We start from the raw sequence: 23,758 nt of genomic DNA, 5'->3' as shown, positions 1-23,758 counted from the left end.
GTGACCTCCCAGAGCTAGCTACAGAGTACAAGCACCTGCAGGGGGCACTTCCTTCCTACTGTGACCCCTCAGAGCTAGCTACAGAATACAAGTACCTGCAGGGGGCACTTCCTTCCTACTGTGACCTCCTAGAGCTAGCTACAACATACAAGCACCTGCAGGGGGCACTTCCTTCCTACTGTGACCTCCCAGAGCTAGCTACAACATACAAGCACCTGCAGGGGGCACTTCCTTCCTACTGTGACCTCCTAGAGCTAGCTACAACATACAAGCACCTGCAGGGGGCACTTCCTTCCTACTGTGACCCCTCAGAGCTAGCTACAACATACAAGCACCTGCAGGGGGCACTTCCTTCCTACTGTGACCTCCCAGAGCTAGCTACAACATACAAGCACCTGCAGGGGGCACTTCTTTCCTACAGTGACCTCCCAGAGCTAGCTACAGAATACAAGCACCTGCAGGGGGCACTTCCTTCCTACTGTGACCCCTCAGAGCTAGCTACAGAATACAAGTACCTGCAGGGGGCACTTCCTTCCTACTGTGACCTCCTAGAGCTAGCTACAACATACAAGCACCTGCAGGGGGCACTTCCTTCCTACTGTGACCTCCCAGAGCTAGCTACAACATACAAGCACCTGCAGGGGGCACTTTCTTCCTACAGTGACCTCCCAGAGCTAGCTACAGAATACAAGGACCTGCAGGGGGCACTTCTTTCCTACTGTGACCTCCCAGAGCTAGCTACAACATACAAGCACCTGCAGGGGGCACTTCTTTCCTACTGTGACCTCCCAGAGCTAGCTACAGAATACAAGGACCTGCAGGGGGCACTTCCTTCCTACTGTGACCTCCCAGAGCTAGCTACAGAATACAAGGACCTGCAGGGGGCACTTCCTTCCTACTGTGACCTCCCAGAGCTAGCTACAACATACATGCACCTGCAGGGGGCACTTCTTTCCTACAGTGACCTCCCAGAGCTAGCTACAGAATACAAGGACCTGCAGGGGGCACTTCCTTCCTACTGTGACCTCCCAGAGCTAGCTACAGAATACAAGCACCTGCAGGGGGCACTTCTTTCCTACAGTGACCTCCCAGAGCTAGCTACAGAATACAAGGACCTGCAGGGGGCACTTCCTTCCTACTGTGACCTCCCAGAGCTAGCTACAACATACATGCACCTGCAGGGGGCACTTCTTTCCTACTGTGACCCCCCAGAGCTACCTACAACATACAAGCACCTGCAGGGGGCACTTCTTTCCTACTGTGACCCCCCAGAGCTAGCTACAACATACAAGCACCTGCAGGGGGCACTTCTTTCCTACAGTGACCTCCCAGAGCTAGCTACAACATACAAGCACCTGCAGGGGGCACTTCCTTCCTACTGTGACCCCTCAGAGCTAGCTACAGAATACAAGTACCTGCAGGGGGCACTTCCTTCCTACTGTGACCTCCCAGAGCTAGCTACAACATACAAGCACCTGCAGGGGGCACTTCTTTCCTACAGTGACCCCTCAGAGCTAGCTACAACATACAAGCACCTGCAGGGGGCACTTCCTTCCTACTGTGACCTCCCAGAGCTAGCTACAACATACAAGCACCTGCAGGGGGCACTTCTTTCCTACAGTGACCTCCCAGAGCTAGCTACAACATACAAGCACCTGCAGGGGGCACTCTTTCCTACTGTGACCCCTCAGAGCTAGCTACAACATACAAGTACCTGCAGGGGGCACTTCCTTCCTACTGTGACCTCCCAGAGCTAGCTACAACATACAAGCACCTGCAGGGGGCACTTCCTTCCTACAGTGACCTCCAAGAGCTAGCTACAACATACAAGCACCTGCGGGGGGCACTTCTTTCCTACTGTGACCTCCCAGAGCTAGCTACAACATACAAGCACCTGCAGGGGGCACTTCCTTCCTACTGTGACCTCCCAGAGCTAGCTACAACATACAAGCACCTGCAGGGGGCACTTCTTTCCTACTGTGACCCCTCAGAGCTAGCTACAACATACAAGCACCTGCAGGGGGCACTTCCTTCCTACTGTGACCCATCAGAGCTAGCTACAACATACAAGTACCTGCAGGGGGCACTTCCTTCCTACAGTGACCTCCCAGAGCTAGCTACAACATACAAGCACCTGCAGGGGGCACTCTTTCCTACAGTGACCCCTCAGAGCTAGCTACAGAGTACAAGTACCTGCAGGGGGCACTCTTTCCTACAGTGACCTCCCAGAGCTAGCTACAACATACAAGCACCTGCAGGGGGCACTTCCTTCCTACTGTGACCCCTCAGAGCTAGCTACAACATACAAGCACCTGCAGGGGGCACTTCCTTCCTACTGTGACCCCCCAGAGCTAGCTACAGAATACAAGCACCTGCAGGGGGCACTTCCTTCCTACTGTGACCCCCCAGAGCTAGCTACAACATACAAGCACCTGCAGGGGGCACTTCTTTCCTACTGTGACCTCCCAGAGCTAGCTACAACATACATGCACCTGCAGGGGGCACTTCTTTCCTACTGTGACCTCCCAGAGCTAGCTACAGAATACAAGCACCTGCAGGGGGCACTTCCTTCCTACTGTGACCTCCCAGAGCTAGCTACAGAATACAAGCACCTGCAGGGGGCACTTCCTTCCTACAGTGACCCCTCAGAGCTAGCTACAACATACAAGCACCTGCAGGGGGCACTTCCTTCCTACAGTGACCCCTCAGAGCTAGCTACAACATACAAGCACCTGCAGGGGGCACTTCCTTCCTACAGTGACCTCCAAGAGCTAGCTACAACATACAAGCACCTGCAGGGGGCACTTCTTTCCTACAGTGACCCCTCAGAGCTAGCTACAACATACAAGCACCTGCAGGGGGCACTTCTTTCCTACTGTGACCCCTCAGAGCTAGCTACAACATACATGCACCTGCAGGGGGCACTTCCTTCCTACAGTGACCTCCAAGAGCTAGCAACAACATACACGCACCTGCAGGGGGCACTTCCTTCCTACAGTGACCTCCAAGAGCTAGCAACAACATACAAGTACCTGCAGGGGGCACTCTTTCCTACTGTGACCCCTCAGAGCTAGCTACAGAATACAAGCACCTGCAGGGGGCACTTCCTTCCTACAGTGACCCCTCAGAGCTAGCTACAACATACAAGCACCTGCAGGGGGCACTTCCTTCCTACAGTGACCTCCAAGAGCTAGCTACAACATACAAGCACCTGCAGGGGGCACTTCTTTCCTACTGTGACCCCTCAGAGCTAGCTACAACATACATGCACCTGCAGGGGGCACTTCCTTCCTACAGTGACCTCCAAGAGCTAGCAACAACATACACGCACCTGCAGGGGGCACTTCCTTCCTACAGTGACCTCCAAGAGCTAGCAACAACATACAAGTACCTGCAGGGGGCACTCTTTCCTACTGTGACCCCTCAGAGCTAGCTACAGAATACAAGCACCTGCAGGGGGCACTTCCTTCCTACTGTGACCCCTCAGAGCTAGCTACAACATACAAGCACCTGCAGGGGGCACTTCTTTCCTACTGTGACCCCTCAGAGCTAGCTACAACATACAAGCACCTGCAGGGGGCACTTCCTTCCTACAGTGACCCCTCAGAGCTAGCTACAACATACAAGTACCTGCAGGGGGCACTCTTTCCTACTGTGACCTCCCAGAGCTAGCTACAGAGTACAAGTACCTGCAGGGGGCACTTCTTTCCTACAGTGACCCCCCAGAGCTAGAAACAGAATACAAGCACCTGCAGGGGGCACTTCCTTCCTACTGTGACCCCTCAGAGCTAGCTACAACATACAAGCACCTGCAGGGGGCACTTCCTTCCTACTGTGACCCCTCAGAGCTAGCTACAACATACAAGCACCTGCAGGGGGCACTTCTTTCCTACTGTGACCTCCAAGAGCTAGCTACAACATACAAGCACCTGCAGGGGGCACTTCCTTCCTACAGTGACCCCTCAGAGCTAGCTACAGAATACAAGGACCTGTAGGGGGCACTTCTTTCCTACAGTGACCCCTCAGAGCTAGCTACAGAATACAAGCACCTGCAGGGGGCACTTCCTTCCTACTGTGACCCCCCAGAGCTAGCTACAGAGTACAAGCACCTACAGGGGGCACTTCCTTCGTACTGTGACCTCCCAGAGCTAGCTACAGAGTACAAGCACCTGTAGGGGGCACTTCCTTCCTACAGTGACCCCTCAGAGCTAGAAACAGAATACAAGCACCTGCAGGGGGCACTTCTTTCCTACAGTGACCCCTCAGAGCTAGCTACAACATACAAGCACCTGCAGGGGGCACTTCCTTCCTACTGTGACCTCCCAGAGCTAGAAACAGAATACAAGTACCTGCAGGGGGCACTTCTTTCCTACTGTGACCCCCCAGAGCTAGAAACAGAATACAAGCACCTGCAGGGGGCACTTCTTTCCTACTGTGACCTCCCAGAGCTAGCTACAGAATACAAGCACCTGCAGGGGGCACTTCTTTCCTACAGTGACCCCTCAGAGCTAGCTACAACATACAAGCACCTGCAGGGGGCACTTCCTTCCTACAGTGACCCCTCAGAGCTAGCTACAACATACAAGCACCTGCAGGGGGCACTTCCTTCCTACTGTGACCTCCCAGAGCTAGAAACAGAATACAAGCACCTACAGGGGGCACTTCCTTCGTACTGTGACCTCCCAGAGCTAGCTACAGAGTACAAGTACCTGCAGGGGGCACTTCTTTCCTACTGTGACCCCCCAGAGCTAGCTACAGAGTACAAGTACCTGCAGGGGGCACTTCCTTCCTACTGTGACCCCCCAGAGCTAGAAACAGAATACAAGCACCTGCAGGGGGCACTTCCTTCCTACTGTGACCCCCCAGAGCTAGAAACAGAATACAAGCACCTGCAGGGGGCACTTCCTTCCTACAGTGACCCCTCAGAGCTAGAAACAGAATACAAGCACCTGCAGGGGGCACTTCTTTCCTACAGTGACCCCTCAAAGCTAGCTACAGAATACAAGCACCTTCAGGGGGCACTTCCTTCCTACTGTGACCTCCCAGAGCTAGAAACAGAATACAAGCACCTACAGGGGGCACTTCCTTCGTACTGTGACCTCCCAGAGCTAGCTACAGAGTACAAGTACCTACAGGGGGCACTTCCTTCGTACTGTGACCTCCCAGAGCTAGAAACAGAATACAAGTACCTGCAGGGGGCACTTCCTTCCTACTGTGACCCCTCAGAGCTAGCTACAGAATACAAGCACCTGCAGGGGGCACTTCCTTCCTACTGTGACCCCCCAGAGCTAGCTACAACATACAAGCACCTGCAGGGGGCACTTCTTTCCTACTGTGACCTCCCAGAGCTAGCTACAACATACAAGGACCTGCAGGGGGCACTTCCTTCCTACTGTGACCCCTCAGAGCTAGCTACAACATACAAGCACCTGCAGGGGGCACTTCCTTCCTACTGTGACCTCCCAGAGCTAGCTACAACATACAAGCACCTGCAGGGGGCACTTCCTTCCTACTGTGACCCCCCAGAGCTAGCTACAGAATACAAGCACCTGCAGGGGGCACTTCCTTCCTACAGTGACCCCTCAGAGCTAGCTACAGAATACAAGCACCTTCAGGGGGCACTTCTTTCCTACAGTGACCCCTCAGAGCTAGCTACAGAATACAAGCACCTGCAGGGGGCACTTCCTTCCTACTGTGACCCCTCAGAGCTAGCTACAACATACAAGCACCTGCAGGGGGCACTTCCTTCCTACTGTGACCCCTCAGAGCTAGCTACAGAATACAAGTACCTGCAGGGGGCACTTCCTTCCTACTGTGACCTCCCAGAGCTAGCTACAGAATACAAGCACCTGCAGGGGGCACTTCCTTCCTACTGTGACCCCTCAGAGCTAGCTACAGAATACAAGTACCTTCAGGGGGCACTTCCTTCCTACTGTGACCTCCCAGAGCTAGCTACAGAATACAAGCACCTGCAGGGGGCACTTCCTTCCTACAGTGACCCCTCAGAGCTAGAAACAGAATACAAGGACCTGTAGGGGGCACTTCCTTCCTACTGTGACCCCTCAGAGCTAGCTACAACATACAAGCACCTGCAGGGGGCACTTCCTTCCTACAGTGACCCCTCAGAGCTAGCTACAGAATACAAGCACCTGCAGGGGGCACTTCTTTCCTACAGTGACCCCTCAGCGCTAGCTACAGAATACAAGCACCTGCAGGGGGCACTTCCTTCCTACTGTGACCTCCCAGAGCTAGCTACAACATACAAGTACCTGCAGGGGGCACTTCTTTCCTACTGTGACCCCCCAGAGCTAGAAACAGAATACAAGCACCTGCAGGGGGCACTTCCTTCCTACAGTGACCCCTCAGAGCTAGCTACAGAATACAAGGACCTGCAGGGGGCACTTCCTTCCTACTGTGACCCCCCAGAGCTAGCTACAACATACAAGCACCTGCAGGGGGCACTCTTTCCTACAGTGACCCCTCAGAGCTAGAAACAGAATACAAGTACCCGCAGGGGGCACTCTTTCCTACAGTGACCCCTCAGAGCTAGAAACAGAATACAAGCACCTGCAGGGGGCACTTCTTTCCTACTGTGACCTCCCAGAGCTAGAAACAGAATACAAGCACCTACAGGGGGCACTTCCTTCCTACTGTGACCTCCCAGAGCTAGCTACAGAGTACAAGTACCTGCAGGGGGCACTTCTTTCCTACTGTGACCCCCCAGAGCTAGAAACAGAATACAAGCACCTGCAGGGGGCACTTCTTTCCTACTGTGACCTCCCAGAGCTAGCTACAGAGTACAAGCACCTACAGGGGGCACTTCCTTCCTACTGTGACCCCTCAGAGCTAGAAACAGAATACAAGCACCTGTAGGGGGCACTTCCTTCCTACAGTGACCCCTCAGAGCTAGCTACAACATACAAGCACCTGCAGGGGGCACTTCCTTCCTACTGTGACCCCTCAGAGCTAGAAACAGAATACAAGCACCTGTAGGGGGCACTTCCTTCCTACAGTGACCCCTCAGAGCTAGCTACAACATACAAGCACCTGCAGGGGGCACTTCTTTCCTACAGTGACCCCTCAGAGCTAGCTACAACATACAAGCACCTGCAGGGGGCACCTCTTTCCTACAGTGACCCCTCAGAGCTAGCTACAACATACAAGCACCTGCAGGGGGCACCTCTTTCCTACAGTGACCCCTCAGAGCTAGAAACAGAATACAAGCACCTTCAGGGGGCACTTCCTTCCTACAGTGACCCCTCAGAGCTAGCTACAGAATACAAGCACCTGCAGGGGGCACTTCCTTCCTACTGTGACCTCCCAGAGCTAGCTACAACATACAAGCACCTGCAGGGGGCACTTCCTTCCTACAGTGACCCCTCAGAGCTAGCTACAACATACAAGCACCTGCAGGGGGCACTTCCTTCCTACAGTGACCTCCCAGAGCTAGAAACAGAATACAAGTACCTGCAGGGGGCACTTCCTTCCTACTGTGACCCCTCAGAGCTAGCTACAGAGTACAAGTACCTGCAGGGGGCACCTCTTTCCTACAGTGACCCCTCAGAGCTAGAAACAGAATACAAGCACCTTCAGGGGGCACTTCCTTCCTACTGTGACCCCTCAGAGCTAGCTACAGAGTACAAGTACCTGCAGGGGGCACCTCTTTCCTACAGTGACCCCTCAGAGCTAGAAACAGAATACAAGCACCTTCAGGGGGCACTTCCTTCCTACAGTGACCCCTCAGAGCTAGCTACAGAGTACAAGTACCTGCAGGAGGCACTTCCTTCCTACATTGACCCCTCAGAGCTAGCTACAGAGTACAAGTACCTGCAGGAGGCACTTCCTTCCTACAGTGACCCCTCAGAGCTAGCTACAGAGTACAAGTACCTGCAGGGGGCACTTCTTTCCTACAGTGACCCCTCAGAGCTAGCTACAGAATACAAGCACCTGCAGGGGGCACTTCCTTCCTACTGTGACCTCCCAGAGCTAACTACAGAATACAAGTACCCGCAGGGGGCACTCTTTCCTACTGTGACCTCCCAGAGCTAGAAACAGAATACAAGCACCTTCAGGGGGCACTTCCTTCCTACATTGACCCCTCAGAGCTAGCTACAGAGTACAAGTACCTGCAGGGGGCACTTCCTTCCTACAGTGACCCCTCAGAGCTAGCTACAGAGTACAAGTACCTGCAGGGGGCACTCTTTCCTACTGTGACCCCTCAGAGCTAGCTACAACACACAAGCACCTGTAGGGGGCACTTCCTTCCTACAGTGACCTCCCAGAGCTAGAAACAGAATACAAGTACCTGCAGGGGGCACTTCCTTCCTACTGTGACCCCTCAGAGCTAGCTACAGAATACAAGCACCTGCAGGGGGCACTTCCTTCCTACTGTGACCCCTCAGAGCTAGCTACAACATACAAGCACCTGCAGGGGGCACTTCCTTCCTACTGTGACCCCCCAGAGCTAGCTACAGAATACAAGCACCTGCAGGGGGCACTTCCTTCCTACTGTGACCCCTCAGAGCTAGCTACAACATACAAGCACCTGCAGGGGGCACTTCCTTCCTACTGTGACCCCCCAGAGCTAGCTACAGAATACAAGCACCTGCAGGGGGCACTTCCTTCCTACTGTGACCCCTCAGAGCTAGCTACAGAATACAAGCACCTGCAGGGGGCACTTCCTTCCTACTGTGACCTCCCAGAGCTAGCTACAACATACAAGCACCTGCAGGGGGCACTTCCTTCCTACTGTGACCCCTCAGAGCTAGCTACAGAATACAAGCACCTACAGGGGGCACTTCTTTCCTACAGTGACCCCTCAGAGCTAGCTACAACATACAAGTACCTGCAGGGGGCACTTCCTTCCTACTGTGACCTCCCAGAGCTAGCTACAACATACAAGCACCTGCAGGGGGCACTTCCTTCCTACAGTGACCCCTCAGAGCTAGCTACAGATTACAAGCACCTACAGGGGGCACTTCTTTCCTACAGTGACCCCTCAGAGCTAGCTACAACATACAAGTACCTGCAGGGGGCACTTCCTTCCTACTGTGACCTCCCAGAGCTAGCTACAACATACAAGCACCTGCAGGGGGCACTTCCTTCCTACAGTGACCCCTCAGAGCTAGCTACAGATTACAAGCACCTGCAGGGGGCACTTCCTTCCTACAGTGACCCCTCAGAGCTAGCTACAGATTACAAGCACCTGCAGGGGGCACTTCTTTCCTACTGTGACCTCCCAGAGCTAGCTACAGAATACAAGCACCTGCAGGGGGCACTTCCTTCCTACTGTGACCTCCCAGAGCTAGCTACAGAGTACAAGCACCTACAGGGGGCACTTCCTTCCTACTGTGACCCCTCAGAGCTAGCTACAACATACAAGCACCTGCAGGGGGCACTTCCTTCCTACAGTGACCCCTCAGAGCTAGCTACAGAATACAAGCACCTGCAGGGGGCACTTCCTTCCTACTGTGACCTCCCAGAGCTAGCTACAACATACAAGCACCTGCAGGGGGCACTTCCTTCCTACAGTGACCCCTCAGAGCTAGCTACAACATACAAGCACCTGCAGGGGGCACTTCCTTCCTACAGTGACCTCCCAGAGCTAGAAACAGAATACAAGTACCTGCAGGGGGCACTTCCTTCCTACTGTGACCCCTCAGAGCTAGCTACAGAATACAAGCACCTGCAGGGGGCACTTCCTTCCTACTGTGACCCCTCAGAGCTAGCTACAGAATACAAGCACCTGCAGGGGGCACTTCTTTCCTACAGTGACCCCTCAAAGCTAGCTACAACATACAAGGACCTGCAGGGGGCACTTCCTTCCTACTGTGACCCCTCAGAGCTAGCTACAACATACAAGCACCTGCAGGGGGCACTTCCTTCCTACTGTGACCCCTCAGAGCTAGCTACAGAATACAAGCACCTGCAGGGGGCACTTCCTTCCTACTGTGACCCCTCAGAGCTAGCTACAGAATACAAGCACCTGCAGGGGGCACTTCCTTCCTACTGTGACCCCTCAGAGCTAGCTACAGAATACAAGCACCTGCAGGGGGCACTTCTTTCCTACAGTGACCCCTCAAAGCTAGCTACAACATACAAGGACCTGCAGGGGGCACTTCCTTCCTACAGTGACCTCCAAGAGCTAGCTACAACATACAAGCACCTGCAGGGGGCACTTCCTTCCTACTGTGACCCCCCAGTGCTAGCTACAACATACAAGCACCTGCAGGGGGCACTTCCTTCCTACAGTGACCCCTCAGAGCTAGCTACAACATACAAGCACCTGCAGGGGGCACTTCCTTCCTACAGTGACCCCTCAGAGCTAGCTACAACATACAAGCACCTGCAGGGGGCACTTCTTTCCTACAGTGACCCCTCAAAGCTAGCTACAGAATACAAGCACCTGCAGGGGGCACTCTTTCCTACAGTGACCTCCCAGAGCTAGCTACAACATACAAGCACCTGCAGGGGGCACTTCCTTCCTACTGTGACCTCCCAGAGCTAGCTACAACATACAAGCACCTGCAGGGGGCACTTCCTTCCTACTGTGACCCCCCAGAGCTAGCTACAGAATACAAGCACCTGCAGGGGGCACTTCCTTCCTACTGTGACCCCTCAGAGCTAGCTACAACATACAAGCACCTGCAGGGGGCACTTCTTTCCTACTGTGACCTCCCAGAGCTAGCTACAGAATACAAGCACCTGCAGGGGGCACTTCTTTCCTACTGTGACCCCCCAGAGCTAGAAACAGAATACAAGCACCTGCAGGGGGCACTTCTTTCCTACAGTGACCCCTCAAAGCTAGCTACAACATACAAGTACCTGCAGGGGGCACTTCCTTCCTACTGTGACCCCCCAGAGCTAGCTACAACATACAAGTACCTGCAGGGGGCACTTCCTTCCTACAGTGACCCCTCAGAGCTAGCTACAGGATACAAGCACCTACAGGGGGCACTTCCTTCCTACTGTGACCTCCCAGAGCTAGCTACAGAGTACAAGCACCTACAGGGGGCACTTCCTTCCTACTGTGACCCCTCAGAGCTAGAAACAGAATACAAGCACCTGTAGGGGGCACTTCCTTCCTACAGTGACCCCTCAGAGCTAGCTACAACACACAAGCACCTGTAGGGGGCACCTCTTTCCTACTGTGACCTCCCAGAGCTAACTACGGGATACAAGTACCTGCAGGGGGCACTTCCTTCCTACTGTGACCTCCCAGAGCTAGCTACAGAGTACAAGTACCTGCAGGGGGCACTTCTTTCCTACTGTGACGCCTTCTACCACTCTGATCTTTTTTCCAACCACACATTCCATTCTAGGACTGTTCGTTTCACATTGGACATTGTAAGCGTGAGGTCTAAATTCCCAGCTCGCCAGATGCTGGTGGCTACAATCTGGGATTATCCTAAAATGCCCCAGATGCACCTTCTTGCCAGCTGTCCCTGGTCTGCAGGCTCATTCCTTTGGCAGGAAGTGATGTCAGACACAGGAAACTGCTTGGAGTTTCCTGGTTTGTTTCTGATGCAGGCTGCAGAGACTGAGTGAGTCCGAGGGGACGTCCCTGAGCGGAGCATTACTTCCCTCCTGGCTGATGGCAGATAACCAAATATAGCCTGATCAATTTCACCCCCTCCCCCTTCCCTCCCCGAAGGTCCCCTCCGAGGTTCCCCTTCGTATCTGTTGCAGGAAGTTGAAAAGGAGGCGACGGGCAGGTCGAGGTGCGAGAGCTGAACTTGGCATTACAAGTATCTGCCTGTGAGTGCAGTAGTGGCGTTATTACACTGCAGTCGTAGAGTTGGCAGGAAGTGACACCACAGGAAGTGACTTGACTCTTGACCCCAAAATGAGCTATTGTTTACTGAGGACTCTCTGCTGCCTCGTGTTGATGATCAGTTATTGATAACAGGCACCGAGAACCAGCTGTAAAAGTTGGACGGGCTCCAGGCAGACTTCCAAAAGGGGCAGGCCGACTTAGAGGTCAAGGGGAGTGCAGGTCCACCTTCAGATAATGCACCAGGCGTCGCTTCCTTCCACATTCCTAGGGCCGTACGTGCATGCGCCCTAGCTCCTGTCTGAAGGGTCCGTTCAGTTTGAGCTTGTAAAAGCAAGATTCCCAAAGAAATCCGATAGTAACATGTCCCAGTGGATGGGGTACTAGCAGAGCTTTGAGAAGAGTACTGGTCCCAGCGGGGCAGAATCAACCCACCTCTCTGTCAGAGAAGGGAGTAAAGCTGAGCCTTCTGAGAGTACTGGTCCCAGCAGGGCAGAATCAACACTCATCTGTCGAAGGATGGGGTACTAGCAGAGTCTCCAGAGAGTATGGGTCCCAGCGGGGCAGATCCAACACGCCTCTCGGTCGGAGGATGGGGTACTAGCAGAGCCTTGAGAGAGTATGGGTCCCAGCGGGGCAGAATCAACACTCATCTGTCGAAGGATGGGGTACTAGCAGAGCCTTGAGAGAGTATGGGTCCCAGCGGGGCAGATCCAACACGCCTCTGTCGGAGGATGGGGTACTAGCAGAGCCTTGAGAGAGTATGGGTCCCAGCGGGGCAGATCCAACACCCCTCTCGGTCGGAGGATGGGGTACTAGCAGAGCCTTGAGAGAGTATGGGTCCCAGCGGGGCAGATCCAACACCCCTCTCGGTCGGAGGATGGGGTACTAGCTGAGCCTTGAGAGAGTATGGGTCCCAGCGGGGCAGATCCAACACGCCTCTCGGTCGGAGGATGGGGTACTAGCAGAGCCATGAGAGAGTACTGGAGTGTCCCACCTGGTCTGTTGTTTCATTACTGAGGTTGTTTCTCCTTCCAAACATCAGTCGTCATTTTGACTTGATCAGAAGGAGTTTTGCATTTAGAATGCATGGAGTGGGTTCCTTATCTCTAAATGCATCGAGCGGGTTCCTTGCCTCTAAATGCATAGAGCAGGTTCCTTACCTCTAAATGCACTGAGCGGGTTCCTTGCCTCTAAATGCATTGAACGGGTTCCTTACCTCTAAATGCATCGACCGGCTTCCTTACCTCTAAATGCATCGAGTGGGTTCCTTACCTCTAAATGCATCGAGCGGGTTCCTTACCTCTGAATGCATCGAGCGGGTTCCTTGCCTCTAAATGCATGGAGCGGGTTCCTTACCTCTAAATGCATGGAGCGGGTTCCTTACCTCTGAAAGCATGGAGCGGGTTCCTTACCTCTGAAAGCATGGAGCGGGTTACTTACCTCTGAATGCATCAAACAGGTTCCTGTACTTTCTTCTAAATGCATGGAGCGGGTTCCTTACCTCTGAAAGCATGGAGCGGGTTCCTTACCTCTGAATGCATCGAACAGGTTCCTTACCTGAACAGGTTCCTTACCTCTAAATGCATCCAACAGGTTCCTTACCTCTAAATGCATTGAGTGGGTTCCTTACCTCTAAATGCATTGAGTGGGGTCCTTACCTCTAAATGCGTGGAGCGGGTTCCTTACCTCTAAATGCATCGAGCGGGTTCCTTGCCTCTAAATGCATTGAGTGGGGTCCTTACCTCTGAATGCATTGAGCGGGTTCCTTACCTCTAAATGCATTGAGCGGGTTCCTTACCTCTGAATGCATCGAGCGGGTTCCTTACCTCTAAATGCATCGAGCGGGTTCCTTACCTCTGAATGCATCGAGCGGGTTCCTTACCTCTGCATCGAGCGGGTTCCTTACCTCTGAATGCATCGAGCGGGTTCCTTACCTCTGAATGCATCGAGCGGGTTCCTTACCTCTGAATGCATCGAGCAGGTTCCTTACCTCTGAATGCATTCCTTACCTCTGAATGCATCGAGCGGGTTCCTTACCTCTGAATGCATCGAGCAGGTTCCTTACCTCTGAATGCATCGAGCAGGTTCCTTACCTCTGAATGCATCGAGCGGGTTCCTCATCTCTGAATGCATTGAGCGGGTTCCTCACCTCTGAATGCATTGAGCGGGTTCCTCACCTCTGAATGCATTGAGCGGGTTCCTTACCTCTGAATGCATCGAGAAGGTTCCTTACCTCTGTATGCATTGAGCGGGTTTCTTACCTCTGAATGCATTGAGCGGGTTCCTTACCTCTGAATGCATCGAGCGGGTTCCTTACCTCTGAATGCATCGAGCAGGTTCCTTACCTCTGAATGCATCGAGCGGGTTCCTTACCTCTGAATGCATCGAGCAGGTTCCTTACCTCTGAATGCATCGAGCGGGTTCCTCATCTCTGAATGCATTGAGCGGGTTCCTCACCTCTGAATGCATTGAGCGGGTTCCTCACCTCTGAATGCATTGAGCGGGTTCCTTACCTCTGAATGCATCGAGAAGGTTCCTCATCTCTGAATGCATTGAGCGGGTTCCTCACCTCTGAATGCATTGAGCGGGTTCCTCACCTCTGAATGCATCGAGCGGGTTCCTTACCTCTGAATGCATCGAGCAGGTTCCTTACCTCTGAATGCATCGAGCGGGTTCCTCATCTCTGAATGCATTGAGCGGGTTCCTCACCTCTGAATGCATTGAGCGGGTTCCTCACCTCTGAATGCATTGAGCGGGTTCCTTACCTCTGAATGCATCGAGCAGGTTCCTTACCTCTGAATGCATCGAGCGGGTTCCTCATCTCTGAATGCATTGAGCGGGTTCCTCACCTCTGAATGCATTGAGCGGGTTCCTCACCTCTGAATGCATTGAGCGGGTTCCTTACCTCTGAATGCATCGAGAAGGTTCCTTACCTCTGAATGCATTGAGCGGGTTTCTTACCTCTGAATGCATTGAGCGGGTTTCTTACCTCTGAATGCATCGAGCAGGTTCCTTACCTCTGAATGCATCGAGCGGGTTCCTTACCTCTGAATGCATCGAGCAGGTTCCTTACCTCTGAATGCATTCCTTACCTCTGAATGCATCGAGCGGGTTCCTTACCTCTGAATGCATCGAGCAGGTTCCTTACCTCTGAATGCATCGAGCAGGTTCCTTACCTCTGAATGCATCGAGCGGGTTCCTTACCTCTGAATGCATCGAGCAGGTTCCTTACCTCTGAATGCATCGAGCGGGTTTCTTACCTCTGAATGCATCGAGCAGGTTCCTTACCTCTGAATGCATTGAGCGGGTTTCTTACCTCTGAATGCATCGAGCGGGTTCCTTACCTCTAAATGCATCGAGCGGGTTCCTTACCCCTGCATTTAGATTGTATCAAATGAATTTAATAATCGCCTTTATCGCGTTAAAGTTCATCTAATCTCTGTTAATAATTTTAAATCGGGAATTTGACTCCTTGAAAAGTGCACAGTGAAATAAGGCTCATAACAAACGCCCTGCATTTAAAGCAGGCTGGGGCTGCGTGCCCTAAAGTGCCGCCTTTCCTTTCTCAGAAGAATAAAGCAGCTGGTGAGCACGCGGGCCTCTCCCTTCTCAGTGGGGGCGTGCCTTATAGCGCCTCGACTCCCGCTCAGGTCTGTAAGGCGCTAGGAAGGCCTTCCTTCTCTTTTGGTTTGCTTGTCAGCCCCGCACCCACCCTGGAAAGGATGGGGTCGAGGTGTGAAAGGAATGTTGCGGGGCTGAGCACATCCCCTGCAGGCTGCGGCGCCTCCCCCGAGTGCGAGGAATGTGGCCCGGCTGGAAACCGTCCCGCCTCAGAGAGGCTGAGGGGCTGGCCTGCAGGCGGGGACTGCAGGAGCCTGCTGCACGGAGAGCTGTTTGAGAAATGCAGGAACCAGCTGCAGGGAGAGCTGCAGGAGCCTGCTGCAGGAAGATCTGCAGGGAGACCTGTTTGAGAGATACAGGAACCAGCTGCAGGGAGAGCTGCAGGAGCCTGCTGTAGGGAGAGCTGCAGGGAGACCTGTTTGAGAGATGCAGGAACCAGCTGCAGGGAGAGCTGCAGGAGCCTGCTGTAGGGAGAGCTGCAGGGAGCCTGCTGCAGGGAGAGCTGCAGGGAGCCTGCTGCAGGGAGAGCTGCAAGGAGCCTGCTGCAGGAAGAGCTGCAGGGAGACCTGTTTGAGAGATGCAGGAACCAGCTGCAGGGAGAGCTGCAGGAGCCTGCTGCAGTGAGAGCTGCGGGAGACCTGTTTGAGAGATGCAGGAACCAGCTGCAGGGGGAGCTGCAGGAGCCTGCTGCAGGAAGATCTGCAGGGAGACCTGTTTGAGAGATACAGGAACCAGCTGCAGGGAGAGCTGCAGGAGCCTGCTGTAGGGAGAGCTGCAGGGAGACCTGTTTGAGAGATGCAGGAACCAGCTGCAGGGAGAGCTGCAGGAGCCTGCTGTAGGGAGAGCTGCAGGGAGACCTGTTTGAGAGATGCAGGAACCAGCTGCAGGGAGAGCTGCAGGAGCCTGCTGTAGGGAGAGCTGCAGGGAGACCTGTTTGAGAGATGCAGGAACCAGCTGCAGGGAGAGCTGCAGGAGCCTGCTGTAGGGAGAGCTGCAGGGAGACCTGTTTGAGAGATGCAGGAACCAGCTGCAGGGAGAGCTGCAGGAGCCTGCTGTAGGGAGAGCTGCAGGGAGACCTGTTTGAGAGATGCAGGAACCAGCTGCAGGGAGAGCTGCAGGAGCCTGCTGTAGGGAGAGCTGCAGGGAGACCTGTTTGAGAGATGCAGGAACCAGCTGCAGGGAGAGCTGCAGGAGCCTGCTGTAGGGAGAGCTGCAGGGAGACCTGTTTGAGAGATGCAGGAACCAGCTGCAGGGAGAGCTGCAGGAGCCTGCTGTAGGGAGAGCTGCAGGGAGACCTGTTTGAGAGATGCAGGAACCAGCTGCAGGGAGAGCTGCTGGAGCCTGGTGCAGGGAGAGCGGGGGTGCTGCAAGGAGCCTGCTGGCAGCCGTGCCATCCGCGGCGAGCCTGCTGGCTGCAGGGCCATCCGCGGCGAGCCTGCTGGCTGCAGGGAGAGCCACAAGTAGAGGTGGTGCTGTCTATGGAGACGTGGGGCTAAACTGCTGATTTATAGAAGTAATGCTGAGGTACAATTATTTACACTATTAGTGGCAGGGCGGCTCCTCCGTAATGGCGAAGGAGCACCGCCTCACCGCCCGCACCTACAGATGATAACACAATGTTATCATTTTATTTATGCTGTCTGTTTGAGCCCCGCAATAAGTATAGGGCGGGCCGGGCATGTCAGGGAGGAGGAGTGTGCACTTATAAATGCGCATGTGTGTTTGGCCAGCCGTACTAGGCCAGCTAACCACACCTGCACTTGTTTCTCCAGCTCGGCTGTGTGACTCAGTCGGGTTGGGGAAATGCTGCAGGCTCCAGTTCAAACGAGGCCGCTCAGACCAATCCTGGCGCTGCTCTCATGCTATAAGAGCAGCCTCTGGATTGGGTGTTGAGCCTTGCCCTGATGGCCCATCCCCCTCCGGCCCTGCGAGCCGGCCGTCAGACTGAGCGGAGCGGCAGGGGAGTCTTTGATTATTTTCCATTTATATTATTTTATTATTATTCCTAATATTGTTCAGCAGGCCCTGCCGCGTTGGCGGTCCTGTATTCCATTCTAGATCCACCCCACGTTGACTTCGCATCTTTTTACATTTCTTTTGGCCCCCCCTGTCTGATGCACTGAGGCGATCCCTGCTGCTGATCTTGCATACAGTGGCCACTAAAGGAATCTTGTCTGATGTGGTCACTATTAAAACTCTAATAATATTAGTAACTGGAGGAGATTGTCATTGCACGGACTGAGCTCTTACTACACAACAGGTTGGAGACCTCTGTTTTATCCAAAACTGTTCCTATAACCTAGGAATTGCAGTTAAGTATATTTAAAGAAATATGTATTAAGAATCATTTTTCGCCCAATTTTTAGGTCTCGGCTAGCGTAGGCTCGCTGGCGAGATTTAAAATTTTCTAGTACGGAGGTAAACGAGCTAGCTCTTCACCATTGGCTGGCTTCCTAAACGACGGCCAGCCATTGGAGAAGAGCGGTGTCTGTCCCTTTAAGCCCCGTCCGTTTCGGATTGAGGGGCGTGTTTTTTGCTGTCCTTTCTCTCTGTGACGTCTTCAGTCACTCAACAAAAAACACGCCGCCAGTCTGAAAAGGACGGGTCTTGGTTCCTTCGGGTTTACACTTGTTGTTTTACTTGATACGTTTATTCCATCGCTTGGCTAGTACATGAGATGTTAAGGCTAGCCACGTAACACAGAACATTCCGCACTCCCAAAATATGTTATATTCTCCTCCTCGTATATCCTAGAGAAGCTGTTTGACTTTTTCTTTGAATAACTGTGTCTAGTAGCAATTACATAAAATGTCGGAAGTCAAACCCAACATAGCAACTTGGCAATATTTTAGTTGTCTTTTATAAATATTTATGACAAAGGTCGGCTGGATAGGTCTCCGGATATCCGCTTTTGAAATGTTCACCAGCGTGCATATCAAGCCCCAACGAAAAATTACGTCTATAATGTTAGTTGCATTGCAACGTTTACGATTGGATTAGTGATCTCGCGAGAGTTCTTTGAGCAAGTCCCTGTGATATTAGCTGGTAGACCCCGTACCCCCAACATGGCTTTCACACTCAACATGGCACCGAAGGCCAAGAAGGAAGGTAAGAGCTGGTGGCCGAGTGACCGGGCCTTCGGGGGATTTGTGGGGAAAAGAGCTCGCTGAAGGGTTTATTTTGTGGTGAAACGTGATAATTATCTGTCAAATCTCTGGGGCAGGGTGTTGTAGGCAAAATACAGCCTTTCATTTCAGATAAGAGTTGGACCAAATGTGTAAGGGAGTACCGGAACGTGCTGCGCTTCCTGGACAGGCGCACAGAATTCTTTAACATTCCTGCACTGTTTCGTATTTTTTCCTTTTAATTATCCGGGGCGTTTGCTAGTGCTTTATACCTGGGCTGCGAGGAACTTCTTACGAGCAGGAATGCAAATTATATTTGTAGTCTGTTGAGTGGTTTTATATAGCGCCCTTGGGGGAAGTTGTAAAGAATTAAAGTAATCCGTGTTACACTCCCCGGGAACGTGCCCGGCATAAACCCACGTCATTTTTTTTTCTGTTTGATTTTATTTTAAGTGTAAACTGCTTTACTGCCTGTTCTTGCATGTGTGTGGGGATATTTAATTTCGCTCTAGTGATGGAGCACATGGTCAAGGAGGATGGCTCTTGTGTGGCTGAGTTCGATACCAAGGCAGCCAGTCCTGGACCTAGAGAAATCAAAGGGCTACAACCTAAGAGGGGCTTGTGCAGTAACAGGTGTGAACATCTTAGCAGCAGTTTGGTGATCATGTATGATACTGCAAACACGCGTTTAGGTGAACTAACCTAGGACTTAGATGTGTATACATTTAGCCTGGTTTAGTAGCTCAGCAGATGACCTGGAAAAAGGTACATAGAGCCTTTCTTGCACTTCCAAAACAACAGTTGGTAAAGGGAATACTGTCGAAGTAACGTTAAACTAATTATCTCAAGCGGGTTTTGTGAACTTGGCTGCTTAGTCCGTTCGTCTTTACGAAATCTGTTCAACTTGTTTCATCTGTTCTGTTTGTAATTTCATTTTTATTTGCGTAACTGAGACTGTCTTCTTCTTAGCTGTCCATGTTAAAACTGAGGCAAAGTCCAAGGCAGTAGCTGCCCCCGATGTGCGTGCGCTCTGTGTGTGTGTTGCTCGCTCTGTGTGTGTGTGTTGCTCGCTCTGTGTGTTGCTCGCTCTGTGTGTTGCTCGCTCTGTGTGTTGCTCGCTCTGTGGCTCTGTGTGTGTGGCTCTATGTGTGGCTGTGGCTCTGTGTGTGTGTGTGTGGCTCTGTGTGGCTGTGGCTCTGTGTGTGTGTGTGTGGCTCTGTGTGTGTGTGGGGCTCTGTGCGTGTGGCTCTGTGCGTGTGGCTCTGTGCGTGTGGCTCTGTGCGTGTGGCTCTGTGCGTGTGGCTCTGTGCGTGTGGCTCTGTGTGTGCGTGTGTGGCTCTGTATGTGTGTGTGGCTCTGTATGTGTGTGTGGCTCTGTTTGTGTGTGTGGCTCTGTATGTGTGTGTGGCTCTGTATGTGTGTGTGGCTCTGTATGTGTGTGTGGCTCTGTATGTGTGTGTGGCTCTGTATGTGTGTGTAGCTCTATGTGTGTGTGTGGCTCTATGTGGGTGTGCGGGGCTCTATGTGGGTGTGCGGGGCTGTGTGTGTGGCTCTGTTGGACTTGGCCCGTCTGGCAGGTCCGCCCCTGAAGTTTGGTGCTTAGTATATGTGTCCGGGGAATGGTGATTCCCCCTCTGAGTGTGTGTGTGGTGAGAGAGACCTGCCTCCCATAGGAATGCATGGGGAATGGATGTGGCCCTGGTAGTTCCTGATGCGTGGGGGCGTGCCGGGTCGTGTTTGGTATGTGTGCGCTCGTGAGGTTGAATGCTACAAGATGATGTATGCATCATGTGTGTGACTAGAAGGGAAGTGCCACTTCTAGACTTGGGTGCATGTGTGCAGTAGGTGTGCTGGTGTATGATTGGCTGAAGCCGCCTGGGCCTTCCCCACCAGGCTGGCCCCACCCCCTAGGGTGCGTCCAGTGCCCCTGACCTGGCCAGTAGCATGAAATTCCTTATAACCAGTTCTGGCTGGTTCTCTCCCTGCCTGCCCCTTTTGGAGACAAAGGGAGCTCCTGTATAAAAGGGGGGTGGGCCCTCTTCTCTCTCTCTTCCTCTCTTCCTGCTCGTCCTGCCTGGAACCCTCCCAGGGTCGTGCTGCTGCGTGGGCTCAGGGTTGGCTGGCCTCCCTGGGCCCTGCCCTGCTCCTGCACTGCTGATGTCCCTTTTTCCCTTCTACAAGCTGATGTGCTCCCCCCTGAACTCCTGGACTTCCTATGGACCCTGCTTTCTATGGCCCTAGCGCTTGAGAGCGTTCTCCTGCTATCCTAGTGCCTTGTGGCGCTCATTCCCGCTTCTAGCGCTTGGGAGCGCTTTCCTGTCGTCTTAGCGCCTTGGGGCGGTGCCATCCGGCTGTCCTAGCGCCTCGAGGCGCTGCCGTTCTGCCCCCAGCGCTAGGAGCGCTCTATTCCTCCAGCCGGTGCCCACCCGGCATATGCCTGTCGTGGGAGGGGGCCCGAGCCCCCAGCGAGTGCCTACCTCGCGTTATTGCCTTCCTGGCTGCCTTATCGAGGGAGCCGGGCCCTCGTCAATTTCCCCTGTGTTTCACCGCCGCAGCCCGGGACCCTGCGTGAAGCCCGCCCCCGGGCCGCGCTCTGCTTGGCTGTCGGCCCGGGCTGAGCTGATGACGTTTCCCCGGGCCGCGCTCTGATTGGCCGGCGGCCCGGGGAGCTGTGGGGACGACCGGAGAGAGCCACGAAGGCAGGGGTCGGCGGGAGCCTACTCCGCGCCCCTGCGTTCCACCCGAACCACTGCCGCTTCCCCCCCGGGGGCCCCCAGGAGCGAGAGGGAGCCCCGGAGAGCGAGGAGGACCGGCGCGTCTGCCCGCCGACGGTGAGTGCTGCCGGAGGGGAGGCGGGGCGTCGGAGCACATTGTCGGTGCTCGCCCCTCCCCTCCAGCGCGAGCACGCGTGTGCCTCGAGGCCCGAAGGGCCCCCAGTGATGCCGGGTCCCCCGAGGGGGGCCCCGCCTGCCCAGTTCTGATCCCGAGCCCGCGAGGCTCCGTCACGGCCCCCATTGATGCCGGGTCCCCCGAGGGGGGGCCCCGCCTGCCCAGTTCTTGCCCTGAGCCCCGTGAGGCTCCGTCACGGCCCCTGGGGCCCCCAGTGATGCCGGGTCCCCCGAGGGGGGCCCCGCCTGCCTGCAGTTCTTGTCCCTAGCCCTGCCTGGGCCCCGAGTGGCCCCACCACGTGTCCCTGGCCCTGCCTGGGCCCCGAGTGGCCCCACCACGTGTCCCGGACCCTGCTATGTCCAAGTCCCCCAGCGGCCCAGCACTTAGTGGGCCGCTGCCACGTTTAGGTTTGCCCTGGGCCCCTTGCAGCCCACTCAGGACTCCGAGACTCTAAGGCGCCCTCGCCCCAGGAAGGCCATCTGGCCTAGGGGGCGCTACTGACTATTATCAATGTGTTGCTGAGACTGATTATGTGTTGCCCTGCTGATGGGGGCCTCTGTTGTGTTATGTACCTTGCCATTCCTTCCCTCCTGTATAACCTTGCCTCATGTATGTCTATGCTGGTTAGAGTGAGTTCTATTGCTGGTTCTATGAGACCCCGGGGCGGGACGTATTCTATGCTAAGCTCCTGGTGATTGTGTCCTAGTCCTAGTCCGAGGAAGCTCCCAGTGAACATGTGTTCTAATGCTAGATCGATCATGTGCCTACTCCTGGCAGGGGCCCCTTGGCCCTGCCCTGTTCTTTCCCCTTGTAACCCCTGCCGTACCTCGAGCCCCTTGTAAGGTGTATGTTCCTATGTGTCCTTCGTAATACAAAGACGATTTTCATATATATATTTGGTGTGGAGTTCCTTTTGTGGGGGGGGCCCGGGAGGTTGTTGTTGGTGGGTGCGTGCGCAAATGCTTCACACATGTCCTCCGAGATAGGCCTGACTGCCCGCGCCGCGTTACCTAGAGGGCGAGCAGGGGTCGACTTTACATAGGAGTGGTGGTCTCTGACTGGCTGTGGCGCAAGCCCTGGCCGGCCGGGGGTCCCATTTCCTACACTGGTGGCTAGCGGTGGGATCCGGACTTGTGTTTGCGCAGTACCACAACGATAACTGGCCTCCCTACAAAACTCTGCATTGTAAATGGTCGCAAAGAAAGGAGATTATTGCTTTTAAGAGGTTACTTAAATGTCTGTTCTGTGAAAAATGTATTCTGGTACGCTATGGGTTAGGTGGCCCTAGCTCGGGAGGGTAGATCAACTCCCTAGTGCAATGGGTTTTTCTGGATTCACCAGAAGGGTGGGATCCAGTGGTGGCAGCGTAATTGTGTTCAATGTGCATGGTCCCTGTCCCTTCCCTGGAGTAATGATACCTGTGCCACATGGGTCGGGTCAGGTTGCTGAAAATGTCTGTTCTGTGGAAATGTTTAATGATTAATAGAAATACCCGTTCTGTGGAGAGTTTTTTTAAGGTTACTTAAATGTCCGTTCTGTGGAAAAATGTGTGCGTATGCACTGTGAGTTAGGTGCCCCTAGCTTGGGAGGGTAAATCATCTCCCTAGTGTAATTTGGTTTTCTGGATTCACCAGGAGGGTGGGATCCAGTGGTGGTTGTGTAATTGTGTTCAAATGTGAAGGGTCCTTGTCCCTAGAGTAATGGTACCTGTGCCCCGAGGGTCGGGTTGAGGAATCAGGGGCGGTGGAAAACTGTCTTACCAGTCTAGGGGACGGTGTGTGGATGAATGTTGAGGTGCACGGAGTAATGGAGTGTAAGTTCTCTGGGATGGGGAGCTTGCTGAATCACCGATAATCCTGTCCTTCCTTACCCCGTTGAATGTGGTTGACGCATCATGTGTTCCGTATCCCGCTGGATGCGTTTTAGGCGTCAGGTGTCGCCCTGGCTGAATTTATCTTAAGTGGTATCCCTGTTGTGTTCTAGGCGTCAGGTGTCGCCCTGGCTGAATGTATGTTAAGTTGTATCCCGGACAAGGAAGACCTGCTGGCGCGGCCGCGGCTTGCCTTGGGGAGAGCTGAACACTGAGACTCCTCTTGTTGCGTTTTAGGCGTCAGGTGTCGCCCTGGCTGAATTTATCTTAAGTGGTATCCCTGTTGTGTTCTAGGCGTCAGGTGTCGCCCTGACTGAATGTATGTTAAGTTGTATCCCGGACAAGGAAGACCTGCTGGCGCGGCCGCGGCTTGCCTTGGGGAGAGCTGAACACTGAGACTCCTCTTGTTGCGTTTTAGGCGTCAGGTGTCGCCCTGGCTGAATTTATCTTAAGTGGTATTCCTGTTGTGTTTTAGGC

The 23,758-nt window shown here is 53.9% G+C and overlaps 1 protein-coding gene and 1 pseudogene across 1 annotated transcript in view; both read left to right on the top strand.

Annotated features, from left to right (window-relative positions):
- The window catches only part of RNF167 (ring finger protein 167), a 280,393-nt gene that overhangs the window by 218,858 nt on the left and 37,777 nt on the right, over positions 1-23,758 (top strand). The window lies entirely within an intron of this gene.
- Positions 19,046-19,208, top strand: LOC147678757 (small Cajal body-specific RNA 16; annotated as a pseudogene).

Source organism: Lissotriton vulgaris, chromosome 12 (genome assembly GCF_964263255.1).
Source record: "Lissotriton vulgaris chromosome 12, aLisVul1.2, whole genome shotgun sequence".
NCBI classification, from domain to species: Eukaryota; Metazoa; Chordata; class Amphibia; order Caudata; family Salamandridae; genus Lissotriton; species Lissotriton vulgaris.
This window is presented reverse-complemented; position numbering and strand designations above follow the sequence as displayed.